This window comes from Myotis myotis, unplaced genomic scaffold (assembly GCF_014108235.1).
Source record: "Myotis myotis isolate mMyoMyo1 unplaced genomic scaffold, mMyoMyo1.p scaffold_m19_p_2, whole genome shotgun sequence".
In the NCBI taxonomy this organism is placed as follows: Eukaryota; Metazoa; Chordata; class Mammalia; order Chiroptera; family Vespertilionidae; genus Myotis; species Myotis myotis.
In genome coordinates, this window is record NW_023416324.1 from 163,661,391 (window position 1) to 163,676,647 (window position 15,257).

The following is a 15,257-nucleotide window of genomic DNA, read 5'->3' on the forward strand; positions in this document are numbered from 1 at the left end:
TATATATATATATATATATATATATATATATATATGTATACATATACATATATACACACACATACACACACACATACATACTAGAGGCTTGGTGCACGAGATTTGTGCACTCGGTGAGTCCCTCAGCTTGGCCTGTGCGCTCTCACAGTCCAGGAGCCCTCAGGTTTGGGGAGCGGGCCTAAGCCTTCAGTCAGACAGCCTTAGCGCTGCCGCCCGCCACCGCTGCTGCGCTTGCCAGTGGTGAGCCTGGCTTCTGGGCTTCTGGTTGAGTGGGCTCCCCCTGTGGGAGCACACTGACCACCAGGGGCAGCTCCTGTGTTGAGCGTCTGCCCCCTTGGTGGTCAGTGTGCGTCATAGCGACTGGTTGTTCCACCGTTCGGTCAATTTGCATATTACCCTTTTATTATGTAGGAGGATAGGATTTTTTTTTAAGTAAAATGGATAATGGATGAATTCCCAGAAACAAATGTCCTGGAGCTGATTTATATAAAAGACATCTGCCAGCATCTTTGGTTGACACGGAGCTGAGTGGAGACAATGTTGAATCAGATGAGGAACTGGCTGCCTCTCTCAATATGAAGCACATGCCCACACCCCAAAAAAGAGAGCAGCTGTACACACCAACTACAACTCCCAGCAGCTCCCACCAGAGCCCGCCCATTGGGAGGCGGTGCCCGGCCCGTCCGTGGAGCTCCGGGAGGGGCGCTGTCCTCCCCGCCCCTCCCCGCTCCCCGCCGCCGCCCTCCCCCAGGGTTGTGGCCACGCGCAGCGGCGGCGGTTGTTCCGCTTCCCCTCCAGCCGGGGCCGTCGCCATTGCCGGAGCCTCCCTGCCCTCCCCTCCCGGCGCCCGTGGGGCTCCGCTGCCGCTCGGCCTAGCGGTAGGGCGGCTGCCTGCAGCGCGGCCCCTCTTCCCGTGCGCTCCCCCTGCGTCCCCTCCCCGCCGCCGCGCGCTGGCCCGGGGCGGCTCCGCAGGCGCCGGGAGCTCGGACGGAGGCGCCTCGCTGGGCGGGGACCTTTCCTCGCAGGGTAAGTGGGCAGACGGGCCGGGCGCGGGGCCGCCGCTCTCCTTCCTTCTTCCTTCTCCGCGGCCTGGCAGGCGCGGGCGGCCCGGGACCGCCGCCACCTGCGCGCCCGCAGCCGCGGCCCCCGGGGCGGTGGCTCATTGTCTGCTCCCTGGGGCGGCTGCTGCTCCGCTGTCGCCCCGAGTGGGGAGCTGGCCGCGCCGGCGGGGCTCCTCTTCCTGGACCGGGTCCTGCCCGGCCCGAGCGGCGCCGTGGGCTCTGCCCTGCCCGTCCCTCCTCGCCGTTCAGCCTCCTCTCCTCCGTTTCCTTTGCGGCGGGACCGGCGTCTCGGGGCTGATTCTTGGATTTTTCCCCTCTTTCCGAGCCCCAGCGCCCCCGGCCACTGCGCTGCTCACCCCAGCTTTATTGCTCAGGCACATTGTCCCGCGTCCCTGACACTTTTAAACTCAAATCTGATCGCTTCCACATTTCGCATTCGTAAAAACGTATAGTTTCCGAGGGTTTGAGGGCCTCCGCTTAAAGAGCAGAACTTTCGGGTCTTCTTGTGATTTTTTTTTGTTTGATCTTCAGCCAGGAGGTGATTATTTGCTGCTTTAGGTAATTTAGGTGAAGATGGGCTTTTAACCATGTTTGGCTATCTTTAACACACACACACACACACACACACACACACACACACACACACACACGCACACACTCCCCGCTCCCACAGATTCCTCGGTGGACTTAACCTTTTGACTAATTCTTTAAACATAAAGTTCATTCAGTAACTGAAGTGTGAAAAGCCATTGTCAGCTGCTGTTTTATTCTTCTTGTACCCTAAATTTTGTGGGAATACTCTTGGTGTGACCGTGATTTTGTTTCCTCCATAGATAACGCCAACTCCCATTGACATAATTCTCTCAGTACTCCTTTACAAGCGACCTATAGTTTTCTTTTTTTAATCTCTGTAAAAAAGACGTTAAATTGGTTAGACCTAAAATTAGACTACAACGAGCTGTGTTTTGGATCAAGGTTGTGCACGTCACGTTTTTTCCCCTGTTCTGTTCAACTCTTCCGCTCTTATAGGTAGGCAGGATATTGAAATGTGCAAGAATTCAAGAATTTGCTCTGGGGTGTTTTTTGTTGTTCTTGTTGTTTTTTGGTAGAGTTTATCCAAAAGAATAACATTAAATGAAGTTAGATTGGGATGAAAGCAGTGAATAGTAATTTTTAGGCAGGTTAGAACTTGTCAACTTTGCCAGATGCTCTGTGGCATTTGTAAAACATACTCACTTCTGTGTGTTTTATTTAGATGTGAAAAAAATTTACATGAAAAGTTTTGCTCACATTCTCCTATTTAGGGTATAGATTTAAGGCAGTTTTTGCATCCTTGGTTTTAAAATCTGATTTACAAAGAACACTGATTTACATTGTGAAAAGTGAACCTCGAAATTTTTTTGAACTGTAATATACATTAAACCCACTTTCAGGTTTTGGTGAAAGACATTCACCTTAATTCAGTGAATTTTACGTTTTCACTAAATAGTCATTGTTACTGATGGCTTAGTACTGAGTTTCAATACTGCCATAATTTGGTAGTGTCAGTTGTCCTCAACTTAAGGGGTGGTCTTGTTGGCCTCCCGCCCTAAAGGGTTAAGGTATAGAATGTTGGAGCGTAAAACTTAGTCTGTGATGTCAGCTTCTCTGCTGGTTCCTTCTATAAGCAGGTACTTTTACTGAGAAAGAGCTCCTAGGTGTTCCACTTCCTTTGGGGCCTTGATTCATGGTTTACCAGTTATACACAGAGTTATTCTTCGGGACTTTGTGACATTTAATACCAAATTTATAAAGTTGCAGTAAGTTTGAAGTTGGAGAATATCTACTCAACAAATGAACAGGGGTTTCTATGTTTCTCTGATGTTTCTGATAGGTCGGTTTCCAAGTAGACGTGGTTGACAGGGGTGTATGTTTCTTTTTCAATTATAAGAGAGAACTTAGAACTTGCTCAGGTAGCTAAGGATAAACTTTCAGTTATACTTTCTAAAAAAGAGAGCTTGTTCAAACAGCTGAGGATAAAATAAGTAGCTACTGTTAAACCCTTCCTATGTTCAATCTGTTGATATTGATTATTCTAATATTCAAGTATAATGTTTCTTTTGGCTTTCTAAGTTTTATGCTTCTGATGAAATTTGAAACTGGGCCTTGTTTAAGGCTTCAGAGTTCTGATCAATTTGTTTTCAAAAGCCTAATTTCAGTGAGAGGGCTAACTAAGTTCAGACTAATAAGAGGGAAGTTGTTAAGTTACTTACACATCTGAGTTGTCCCTTGTATCCTTCTTGCACCTTGGTAAGAAGCAGAGAAGGAAAAAATAGCTCCTATTGCCTTGAAGAAACACTGATTGTTTTCTTCTGTGTTCGGAATTGAGTTTCACTACTTCTTCATTTCAGGATCACTAACCTGGTTAACAGTAGACAATCTGAACACTCATGTGAGATTTGAGTTCTAGCTTATTGTCTCTGAGGTGCATTTTTACTTATTCTGTATATCTCAGGTGGTTAGGAGCTGGAGACCCGGGTTTGAATCCTGGCTTTTCTACTTGATCCTGGCCAAGATATGCATTGTTTTCAAGATCTGATTTTTTTTTTTTTTCATCTGTATACTGGGAATAATAACAGTATCATACAAATTTCATAGGGCTATTTAGAGCAATGCAGGTAAAGTACTTAGCAGATGCAGTGCTTAATAAATGTTAGTTAATATTCCATTCTAAAATAGGTTTTTACATTTAATTGCTTCTACAGCAAATGTTCTACTCCCAAACTTAGATTTAAGACTTTTGTGAAAGAGGTTGGAATCCCAGGACCAAGTTTCTGAGACCATAACTGTTAAATTAAAAATCATTTTTCAGGAAAAAAATTAGTTTCACCACTGAAATAGAATACAGGTGTTTTTTGCCCTGACCGGTTTGGCTTGGTGGATAGAGCATTGGCCTGCTGACTGAAGGGTCCCAGATTCGATTCCAGTCAAGGGCATGTACCTTGGTTGCGGGCACATCCCCAGTAGTGGGTGTGCAGGAGGCAGCTGATCGATGTTTCTCATCATCGATGTTTCTAACTCTATCCCTCTTCATTCCTCCCTGTAAAAAAATCATTATAAATATATATATATATATTTAAAAAAGAATACAGGTTTTTCTTTAAAAAATACAGGCTTCTCAGATTTAAAAATATGCATATTTCTCATAGAAAATTTGAAAGTGAAAATTACTAAGGAATAGGACAAAAATCACTTTATTCTCAGCCCTCAAGGATAACTATCATGACAGGCTAGTGTTGTTTTTTTCCCCTTATTTTAAAATTAAATTCCAGAAGAGGGATGTGCTTATTATAAAAGGTTCAAGTAAATTATTTAGAGTAAAAAGTGAAGATTAGTTTTTCCTCACTTTCTAGTCCCATTCCTTGGAGCTACTCACTGTTAATAATTTTGTTTTACTTATGCAATTAGAAATAAGTGCCATTTGTATAGTTTTTACCTTAGTTTTTTAAATTAAAAAATCGATTATTATATATTATTTTCCATGTCAATACTTATAGTTGTACCTCATCATTCAACAGACATGAGGTATTATTCCATTACATAGTTCTACTTTAATTACTCATGGTTATTTATGTTTCAGTTATGAGCAACTAAAACTGAAGACCTAATGAACTCCTTATATCTTTGTGCACATGCATATGTGTGCAAGGATTTTCATAAAAAGAATTCTTAAATGTACACTTCAAGTTTCAGTAGATGCCAAATTCACTTACTAAAAGGCCAAGCCAATCCATACTTTCTTATCTAATTGTATACGCTCCTTATACATAATAGATATTAATCCTTTGCCTTCTGTTTAAGATCTTCCCCATTTTACCTTTTTTCAAAAAAACATTCTTCGTCTTGGGTGGTTTGCTCAGTGGATAGAGCACTGGCCTGTGGACTGTAGGCTCCCGGATTCCATTCCCATCAAGGACACATGCCCGGGTTGCAGGCTCAATCCCCAGTAGGGGGTATGCAGGAGGCAGCCAATCAATGATTCTCATCATTGATGTTTCTATCTCTCTCCCTCCAAAATCAATAAAAATATATACAGAACATTCTTCTATATTGTCTTGTACTTTTAAAAAATATATTTTTATTGATTTCAGAAGGGAATGGAGGGGGAGAGAGAGATAGAAACATCAATGATGATGGAGAATCATTGATCAACTGCCTCCTGCACACCCCACACTGAGGATCGAGCCCGCAACCTGGGCATGTGCCCTTGACAGGAATTGAACCCGGAACCCTTCAGTCTGCAAGCCAGTGCTCTATCCACTGAGCAAAACCAGCTAGGGCTTGTCTTGTACTTTTAATAATTGTTGTATTTTAATCTTAATCCTTCTGGACTTTTTTTTTTTGCTCGTGGTGAGGGCATATAAGAGAGTTTTAATAATATAAAATAGCTTGGCTACTGAAATAAAATACAGATATAAAAATGTCTTTAGGAGTTTGATGTTGGTGTGAAAGTTGCATTATAGGGATTCAGAAAATAATATAATGGTTTTATTGTAAGCATCACATCTGAAAAGAAAAAAAGTGCCCCTTTTGACCTCTCTCTTGTCACCTACTTAATTCGATTTACATGCATATGTATGCAAATCTCAGCCTTTGTGTATAGCAAGCATGTCAAGCTCCAGCCTGTGGGCTGCTTGGGGCCACAAAGAATATTTTTGTGGCCCAGCCAATATAACGGTATGTAAGAAACGTTTTAATACAAATTTCGTAACTTAATTTTTACAACATCCTGTTATACATAATTATTAATAACGGACTACAACATTTGCTAAGGACTGATTATTATAATCATATTGCATTTATTCCTCTTACGTGCCTTGCGTGCAGGTGCACCATTTCTATCCACTAATACTAGCAGCGAATATTTTAGCAGACAATTGCAACGTCATTAGCCTTGACTGACTTGTTTAGTATGCGCAACAGGAAATATTTCGGTTTCGGAGAACAAGAAAAATAGGTTTATTTGTGTTATGCTTATTAATTTGTGCAGTTATTCAGTGTCTGGTAAGTTAATGTTCAAGAAAAAAATATTAATTTTTATTAAAATGTTCTATTATTTTATGTTAACGATTACTCATTTATTTCAGCCCTTTGTATTCAACATGTCTCTATCAAAATAAACCTACATTTCTATGAAAATTGAAGCTTTTGTTTTTTTGCGGCCCACATAAACTTGAACCTTGTTTATTTGACCCATATTAGCCTTTCAGTTTGATATGCTTGGTGTATAACTTTGTGCGTCTTTCCTGATCTCCATTATGGTTTGGATATTCTTACTGTTCTTATATATTTATCTTAACATGTTAACCTCTAACCTTCATTTCCAGTGCGCTGAAAACATGAGTTATTTGGGTACTTTTAATCCACATTAATATCTTTCCGAGCAAGCTATTACATTTGGTAATATTGTTTCATGTAAATGTTTAATAGGTTCTGGAACGATAGGTTTTATTTTGCATTTATTAATTTATTTTTTAAATATATCTTTATTGATTTCAGAGAGGAAGGGAGAAGGGAGAGAGAGATAAAAACATCAATGATGAGAGAGAATCATTGATTGTCTGTCTCCTGCATGTCCCTGCAACCTGGGCATGTGCCCTTGACCGGAATCCAACTTGAGACCCAGTCCTCTGTGCACTGAGCCAAACCAGCTAGGGCTGCATTTATTTCTTAAGAGCAAAGTGTATTTTAAAATAATCTTAGCTTTTAAAAATTAATTCCTATTCCTTTTAATTTTGAGATTATTTAGTAATCCATAGGCTTGTGAATGAAGCAAAATTGTTATATAATAAACACATGAGTAATAGATATGGGGAAAAGCATTTAGATAAAATTTCAGGTACTCTAAAGAGCAAATTATTAATAAGAACTTACATTGACAGATATAATAGTGGAAATATAGCCAGATGTTTGATAACATATCTCTGTTGTAAATTTTTTCTAAACTTTTTTTTCACCTTCCTAATTAAATATTTGAAAAGAAACAAAGTAAAAAAGAAAAACTCATTTCTTTACCTATGGGTAACTACTGTTGGTATTTTGGTATGTTATCTGCTAGTTCTTTCTTCTTTATATATATGTGTGTACATAGTTTACTTTTATAAAATTGGTATCATATTTTGTATAATTTGCTATCTTGCTTTTTAAAAAAATATTTCTATTAACTTCAGAGAGCAAGGGAGAGGGAGAGTGAGATAGAAACATCAATGAGGAAAATCATTGATCAGCTGCCTCCTGCACACTCCCTACTGGGGATTGAGCCTGCAACCTGGGCATGTGCCCTTGACCTGTAATTGAACCTGGGACCCTTCAGTCCGCAGGCCAACGCTCTATCCACTGAGCCAAACCGGCTAGGGCGCCTTCTTTTTTTTACCTAATATTACATCTTGAAAGTTTTCCTTTGTTCTCCTTAAAAATTCTTTTTAAAAATGATTTTTTAAAATCCTCACCCAAGGATATGTACATTGATTTTAGAGGGAGGGACGGGAGAGAGACAGAGACAGAGAGACATCAGTGCTAGAAACATCGGTCAGTTGCCTCCCATATGTGCCCCAACCTAGGGATCGAACCTGCAACCTAGGTTTGTGCCCTGAGAGGGAATCGAACCCACAACTTTTTGGTGCACAGGATGACACTCCAACTAGCTGGCAAGGACTAAAAATGATTTTTTTAATGTTTACCTAACACCATTGTAGAGCTCTGCCTTAGTTTCATTATTTTCCTATTGCTGAATGTGTAACTTATTTCCTATACAGATAATACTATGGTGAATATCTTTCTATTCCTGATTATTACTAGAATATATTTGTAGAAGTGGAATTACTGAATGAAAATGTATAGCATTTAAAAGTCTTAAATTGACCCTTCAGAGAGGTTTGATATTTACTATCACTAGAAATGTGAATCTCGTTTTAGTTCTGATAAATACGTAGAAGTAACTAGATTTTTGTGTTCACTGTTATTTTTATTATCTCCCTGGACTTCAATAAAATTTTATTTACTTTTGTTTTCCTGGTTCATTGTGAAAATAATAGCAACTTTTGTCTCCTTTCCAATAGTCAACATATTTATATCTGTTTTAGCTCTTTATTACATGGGGCAGAATCTCCAAGACATGGTTAAATAAGAGAGATGATAATTGTCTTGGAACATCTTTGGCATTTTTACAATTAAGGATGATGGCAGCTGTTGATTTTAGAGAGAAATTTTTTTTTTTTTTAGTACTCACCTAGGATATGTTTTTATTGATTTTAGAGAGAGGAAGGAGAGGGAGAGAGAGAAGTGGGAGAGTGAGAGAGAAAGTATCAGTCGGTTGCCTCCTGTATGTGCCATCACTGGGACCAGGACTGTTTCCATCGAACCTGAAACCTAGGTATGTGCTCTGACTGGGAATCAAACTGGCAACCTTTTGGTGTATGGGATGACGCTCCAACCAACTGAGCCACCTGGCCACAGCTAGAGAGAGATTCTTTATTATTTTATTCTGTTTCTACTTTACAGAAAATAGGAATGGCTTCTGAATTTTATCAAATGTTTTTGTGTGACACTTATTTAGGAGATGATCAGGTTTTTCTTTTTTAACTGCTGGTAAGGGTATGTAATAATAAATTTGCCGATAACAGAAGGCATGGAAGAAATCAAAACCCTACTCACGTTAGTCAAGTGTATGGAACTTATTGAAAGGATAGAGAATATCATAGAAATTACTAGTAGTTTAATAAGAGTAACAGGCCATATGGTAACGCCTGCAGTTACTTCTGTAGTCTTTCTAGGTATCCTTAGGTATTGATGAGTTAGTTTTGATAATTTCTATTTCCATAGGTTATACATTATTTTAAGATTTTAAATTTGTTATAGAGATGCATGTAATATTTTTTTATTAAAATCTGGTATATATTTTCATCTTTTTTTTTATTAATCCTCACCTGAAAAACAGGTGAGGATTAATAAAAAAAAAGATGAAAATATATATTAATAAAAAATATATTAATAAACAAATTGATTTCAAAGAGAGAGAGGAACATATACACGTGAGAGTGAAACATTAATCGATTGCCTCCTGCACACATCCACACCAGGAATCAAACCTGCAGCCTGGGTATGTGCCCTGACCAGGAATTGAACCCTTGACCTTTCAACCTTTCAGTGTTGCAGATGACATTCCAACCAACTGAGCCACATCAGCCAGGACTATTTCCATCTTTTTTGTGTGTGATTTTGTTATTTTTCTTGACTTTATCTGCCAGATGTTTGTCTACTTAGTGATTTATTCTATTGAGATTTATTCTATTGTTTTCTGATTCCCTGATTTCTACTAGTCTCTTTATTTTGCTCTTCCTGCTTTTCTTCATAATTTTTGTTGTACTTTTTTCTAACTAATTAAACTCTTAGTTCCTTTGTTTAAAATAATTAAAAATTTAGTATTCTTAATTTACCTCTGAGTACAGCTTTGGCTGGGCTGCACTCTATAATTTACATGAATGATATTCTTATACTTAAACAAATAGTTGGTAGTTCTAGGTTGATTTTCTCTTTGACTCAAGAGGTAGTTAGGACAGCTCTACTCACTCTTTTTTTTCCCCTTGTTGTCAGTGACCTTAGTCTTTTAAAATTACCTTTTAAATTTATTGAGGGTTTCTTTGTGATTTAAAGCATAATCCAATTTAGCAAGTGTTCCTTGGAAACTTAAAAATAATATTTTTTTCTGTTTGCAGGATATAGTGTGATATATCTATTAATTAAACTTTATTAAAATTATCTTATTTGACTTATTCCTTATTAATAGTTCTTATTATATGACCTTATTAATTTTTTAAAATTCTTTATTGTTTAAAGTATTACATGAGTCTCCTTTTTCCTGCATTGATCTCTGCCCGCCTCCGCCTCCGTCAAGCATAAGTCCTCACCCCACTACTGTCTGTGTCCATTAGTTTTGCTCATATGCATGCATACAAGTCCTTTGGTTGATCTCTTACTCCCTCACCCCCCATATCTCCATAGTTTTGTGTTTCCCTGAATGTCATATAGTTGGAATCATATAATATGTAACCTCAACTTGACTTCTTTCACTTAGCAATATTCATTTATGTTTCCTCCATATCATTTCATGGCTTGATGGCTCATTTCTTTTTAGCACTGAATAATATTTTATTGTCCCAGTGTACCGGTTTGTTCATTCATTCACCTACAAAAAGCTATCTTGGTTGCTTCCACATTTGGCAATTATGAATAAAGCTGCTATCAACATTTGTGTTTAGGTTTTGTGTGGGCATAAGCTTTCAGCTGATTTGGGTGAATACCAGGGGCCATGATTGCTGGATTGTATGGTAAGAGTATATTTAGTTTTATATATACAGTGGGGCCTTGACTTACGAGTTTAATTGTTAAGGAGCTCGTTAACTCAAATTACTCTATCAACTCAATGCAAAAAATCGGCCTAGAGACAGCTGTTATCTCAAAAAACACGTTAGTTGGGACACTCGTAAGTCAAGGCCCCACTGTAACTGTAAAATTGTATTTCAAAGTGGCTGTACCATTCTGCTTTTTTACCAACAGTTGCTCAACATCCTCACCAGCATTTGCTGGTGTCAGTGTTTTGGAGTTTAGCCTTCTAAGTGTGTAGTGGAATCTTACTGTTTTAATTTATAATTCCCTATTGAGGTATGATGTTAAGCCTCTTTTTGAGTGCTTCTTTGCCATCTTTAATATATATGTCATCTTTGGTCAGGAATCTCTTCAGATCTTTTACCCATTTTTTAATTGTGGTGTTTATTTTCAATTGTTGAGTTTTGAGAATTCCTGGTCAGGGCACATGCCAGTGGGCTCAGTCTCCAGTAGGCGGCATGCAGGAGGCAGCCGGTAGATGTTTCTTTCTCATCCATGTTTCTATCTTTCCCTTACTCTCTCTGAAATCAATTTTAAAAAAACACACAACAATAAAAAATAAATTATACGTAGTTTATTTTTTTTAATTCAAAAATGAATGTTTAAAACATTTATGAGAAATGTTATAATGAATTCTGTTGGGTGTGTTTCTGTCTTTTTATGTAATGCTTACTGGTTTGTGTGTGTGTTTGTTTTTAATTGATTTCAGAGAGGAAAAGGGAACAAGAAATAGAAACATCAATGATGAGAAAGAATCATTGATTGGCTGCTTCCTGCATGCCCCACACTTGGGATCGAGCCCCCAACCTGGGCATGTGCCCTGACTGGGAATTGAACTGTAACTTCCTCGTTCATAGGTCCACCCTCAATTACTGAGCCATACTGGCCAGGCTGTGTACATCCTGTTTTTAAAGTGCATTAGTTTATAGTTTAAATAAATTCAAGTACAAATATAAATTTTAAAAAGCAAACTTTTCTGATTTATCAGCATGAAAAAGAAAATTATACTTTGACTCACTTTATATCTGAAGACTATTATTTTCTCTTAATCCATCCTCACTTTATTCCCTTTTCCCTCTGTATGGTGAGCTTGGGACCTCAGAATATTGTTAGTATATTTTTGGTACATGTCATGTTTTTAACTTCATCTTTCAGGACTTATCTTGGTAATTACATTCAGTACTAACACAAATTATTTAGAAGCTGAGATTTCGCTTCCTGGCAGTTGTCATCGGTCTGGCTCAAATAAACTCATAAAAATTCTCAAAAATTATTTAAACTTTATTGAGATAGATTCAGTGCTCGTTGCCATTTTTCTCAGTCTTAACCTTTAAACAGATTTATCATGTATGTCAGGTAGCATAGATTTTCAGCTAAATATTTTTAGTAGGAATAACTGGAAGACATACTTCAAAATTATTAGATCCTTAGAAATGTCCTTAGAAATTCTGTAGATAATCACTCTATTATCTTGCATTAATCAGTTTGTTTCAGAGCTTCTTGTGCCTGATTGTGGTAGGAATTTTCCTTTTTCTTTTTATTGAAATATTTTGACAGCTCATGTCTTGTTCATTGATGTTGCCTGATATATTAGCTCCTTATACTCTTCAAAATTGGTTCTTTTTTCATTTCCAGAAATATTGTGGTTATTTTGCTTTAGTTCTGTTTTCCCTGAAAACACTTGTAATAAGTAGTGTCTGGCTTATCATATCTGTCCTTTGTGTAAGCTTCTCAAATGGTTGTCCTTATCACTCATTTGATTTTCTTTTATCACCTCCTATTCAGCTTTATTTCTGCTATTGACATTTTCGTTTCTTTACGTCCTTTAAAAACTTACCCTGTTTCCCTTTCTTCCTAAATTACTCTTATTTCATCTTGGTCTTTTTTCTCCATATATGCCTGTTCCATCAAGTTTGCCCTGATTGGGAATCAAACCCTTGACACTTCAGTGCCTGGGACTATACTCCAATCGAGCCACACCAGCCAGGGCAGTAATCTTTGATCTTTTTGTTGTTCCCTCTCTGCTTCCCCATTCCCTATCTTACAGGCAGTTTTGAAACATTTTCTGAGTTTCACGTTTCCTTCCTTCCTTCCTTCCTTCCTTCCTTCCTTCCTTCCTTCCTTCCTTCCTTCCTTCCTTCCTTCCTTCCTTCCTTCCCTCTTCCTTCCTTCCTTCCTTCCTCCCTTCCTCCCTTCCTCCCTCCTTCCTCCCTTCCTTCCTCCCTCCCTCCCTTCCTTCCTTCCTTCCTTCCTTCCTTCCTTCTTTCTTTTCGTTTCATTTTTTAGTGTAGTGATTGGATGGGGGCCAATGCGGGAAGAAGAAAAAAAAAGAAGGATCATAACATTTAGATTACAAAGTTTCTTAACACACACTGTTTCCTCTGTATACAGAGACCTTCCTCTCTTTCTTTGCCTGGCAGATTCCTTCTTATTCTTTAAAAGCCAATTCTGATTTCTTTGCCTAATTACTCTCATATAAGTAAGAGCTCTGGGCCCTCTTTTCCATTGCATTCACTCATCCCTCTCAGCTCATCTCAGTTGCAGAGTAGTCCTGTGTTACTATTTCCCACTCACAATTTGGTGCTCATAGTGGAGACTAAACCTTAATATTTTGATCTCCAGTATGTGACACATTGTACATATGCTAAATAAATATTGGAATTAGGAGAGGCTTATTAGGAGTTTCCTCCTCCCCCTTCATTTCATTTCCCTGCTTGTAGTGTTAAAATATAAAAGTAGGTTTCTCTGGGAAGTGGAATTACAAATTTTTTTTAGTTTAGATTTTATTCTGGTTTGAGGGGTTTTTTGTTTTGTTTTGTTTTTATAATGATCATGTACTATGAGAATTAAAAAACCCCAAAATCTTAAAACTAAATCTCTCAAATTTTCAGGTTCTCCCTATGGCCCAGCATGTGTGTCTTTCTGACCCCATTCAGCAGTCTCATTTCCTAGTACTTGCCACTGTATGCCCTCCTGTCTCCTTGCTGTCTCAGGTCATACTTATTGTTCCTGTTGCCTAGAACCCATTTTCTGGGTAGGAATATGAGCTGTTGTAAATTGAAAAATACTTGTAATAGAGATTGACTAGTGAGAATTTAGACTATTTAATATCCTGCTGGTCTTATCCTGAATATATAGTGGATAAATGAAGCATTTAATTGTAATTAGCTTTCTAAAATAGATATCTTAAAGAAAATAGAATAGTGGGTGTATCTTCAAATTTTCCTGGGTCTCCCCTAGCCTAAACCTTTCATCACAGATAAACCTTTTCATTGATCCATTTATTCATTAAACAGATAATTACTCATCTCCTAGCCACATGGACTAGACATAGTGCTAGGTGTTAGTGATGTAATGTCAACAAAATTTTCACTGGATCCATGCTTGTGGAGTTTATAACGTAGACGACATTTAAAAAGCAAATCCAGCCCTAGCCAATTTGGCCTATGGACCAAAGGGTCCTGAGTTCAATTCCAGTCAAGGGCACGTACTTTGGTTGCAGGCTCCTCCCTGGCTGGGCCCTGGTCAGGGCTCCTGCAGAAGGCAACCAATTGATGTGTTCCTCTCACATTGTTGTTTATCTCTTACTTTTCCCTCTCTTTTCTACTCTCCCTAAAATCAATGGAAAAATATCCTCTGGTGAGGATTAACAACAACAAAAAAGGCAAATCCAGCCCTAACCGGTTTGGCTCAGTGGATAGAGCATCCACCTGTGGACCAAAGGGTCCCAGGTTCAATTCTGGTCAAGGACCTTGGTTGCAGGCTCCTCCCAGGCTCTGGTTAGTACGCATGCAGGAGGCAACTAATCTATGTGTTTCCCTCACATCGATATTTCTATCTTTCCCTCTGCAAAATCAATGGAAAAATATCCTCAGGTGAGGATTTAAAAAAAGAAAAAAGAAAAGCAAATTCAGTGTGGCTCAGTGAGTGCTTGAGCGTCAACCCATGAACCAGGAGGTCATGGTTCAATTCTCGTTCAGGGCACATGCCTGGGTTGCCAGCTCAGTCCCCAGTAGGGGGCTTCAGGCTCTGGTTAGTACGCATGCAGGAGGCAACTAATCTATGTGTTTCCCTCACATCGATATTTCTATCTTTCCCTCTGCAAAATCAATGGAAAAATATCCTCAGGTGAGGATTTAAAAAAAGAAAAAAGAAAAGCAAATTCAGTGTGGCTCAGTGAGTGCTTGAGCGTCAACCCATGAACCAGGAGGTCATGGTTCAATTCTCGTTCAGGGCACATGCCTGGGTTGCCAGCTCAGTCCCCAGTAGGGGGCTTGCAGGAAGCAGCCGATCAATGATTCTCTCTAATCATTGATGTTTCTATCTCTCCCTTCTTCTCTCTGAAATCAATAAAAATATTTTCTAAACAGCTAATCCAGCCCTGGCTGGCATGTGCACTGAAAGGTTCCCTGCCGGTTCGATTCCCAGTCCAGGTTTTGGAATCGATCCTGGTAGGAGGTAGCTGACACTGTTCTGCTTTCACATCGATGTTTACTCTCTCTTTTTTTCCCTTCCTTTCTCTCTAACAATAAATAAAATATTAAAGGGAAAAAAAGCAAATTCAGCATGATGGATGCTAAGGCAGAAGGGAATAAACTAATGTGCATGGTTTGGGAGCAAAGAGGTGTCAGAAAAGCTTTTCTGAGAAAGTAGTTTTTAGACCAATACTTAGTGTTTGACAGGTAGAGGTGGTGGACCGAAAGAATGAATGATCCAGTCTCCGTTTCCTAGGAAAACTCCCTCAATCCCAGGCATATGGAATAATTGGTCACT

At 38.9% G+C, this 15,257-nt stretch overlaps 1 protein-coding gene across 1 annotated transcript in view; it reads left to right on the forward strand.

Annotated features, from left to right (window-relative positions):
• Positions 1–736: 736 nt before the first annotated feature.
• Positions 737–15,257, forward strand: part of PAK2 (p21 (RAC1) activated kinase 2) — a 111,129-nt gene continuing 96,608 nt past the window's right edge. The window contains exon 1 of the mRNA XM_036347415.1: positions 737–1,026. The gene's annotated coding sequence lies outside the window, so the exon portion shown is untranslated. The remainder of the gene's footprint in view (positions 1,027–15,257) is intronic.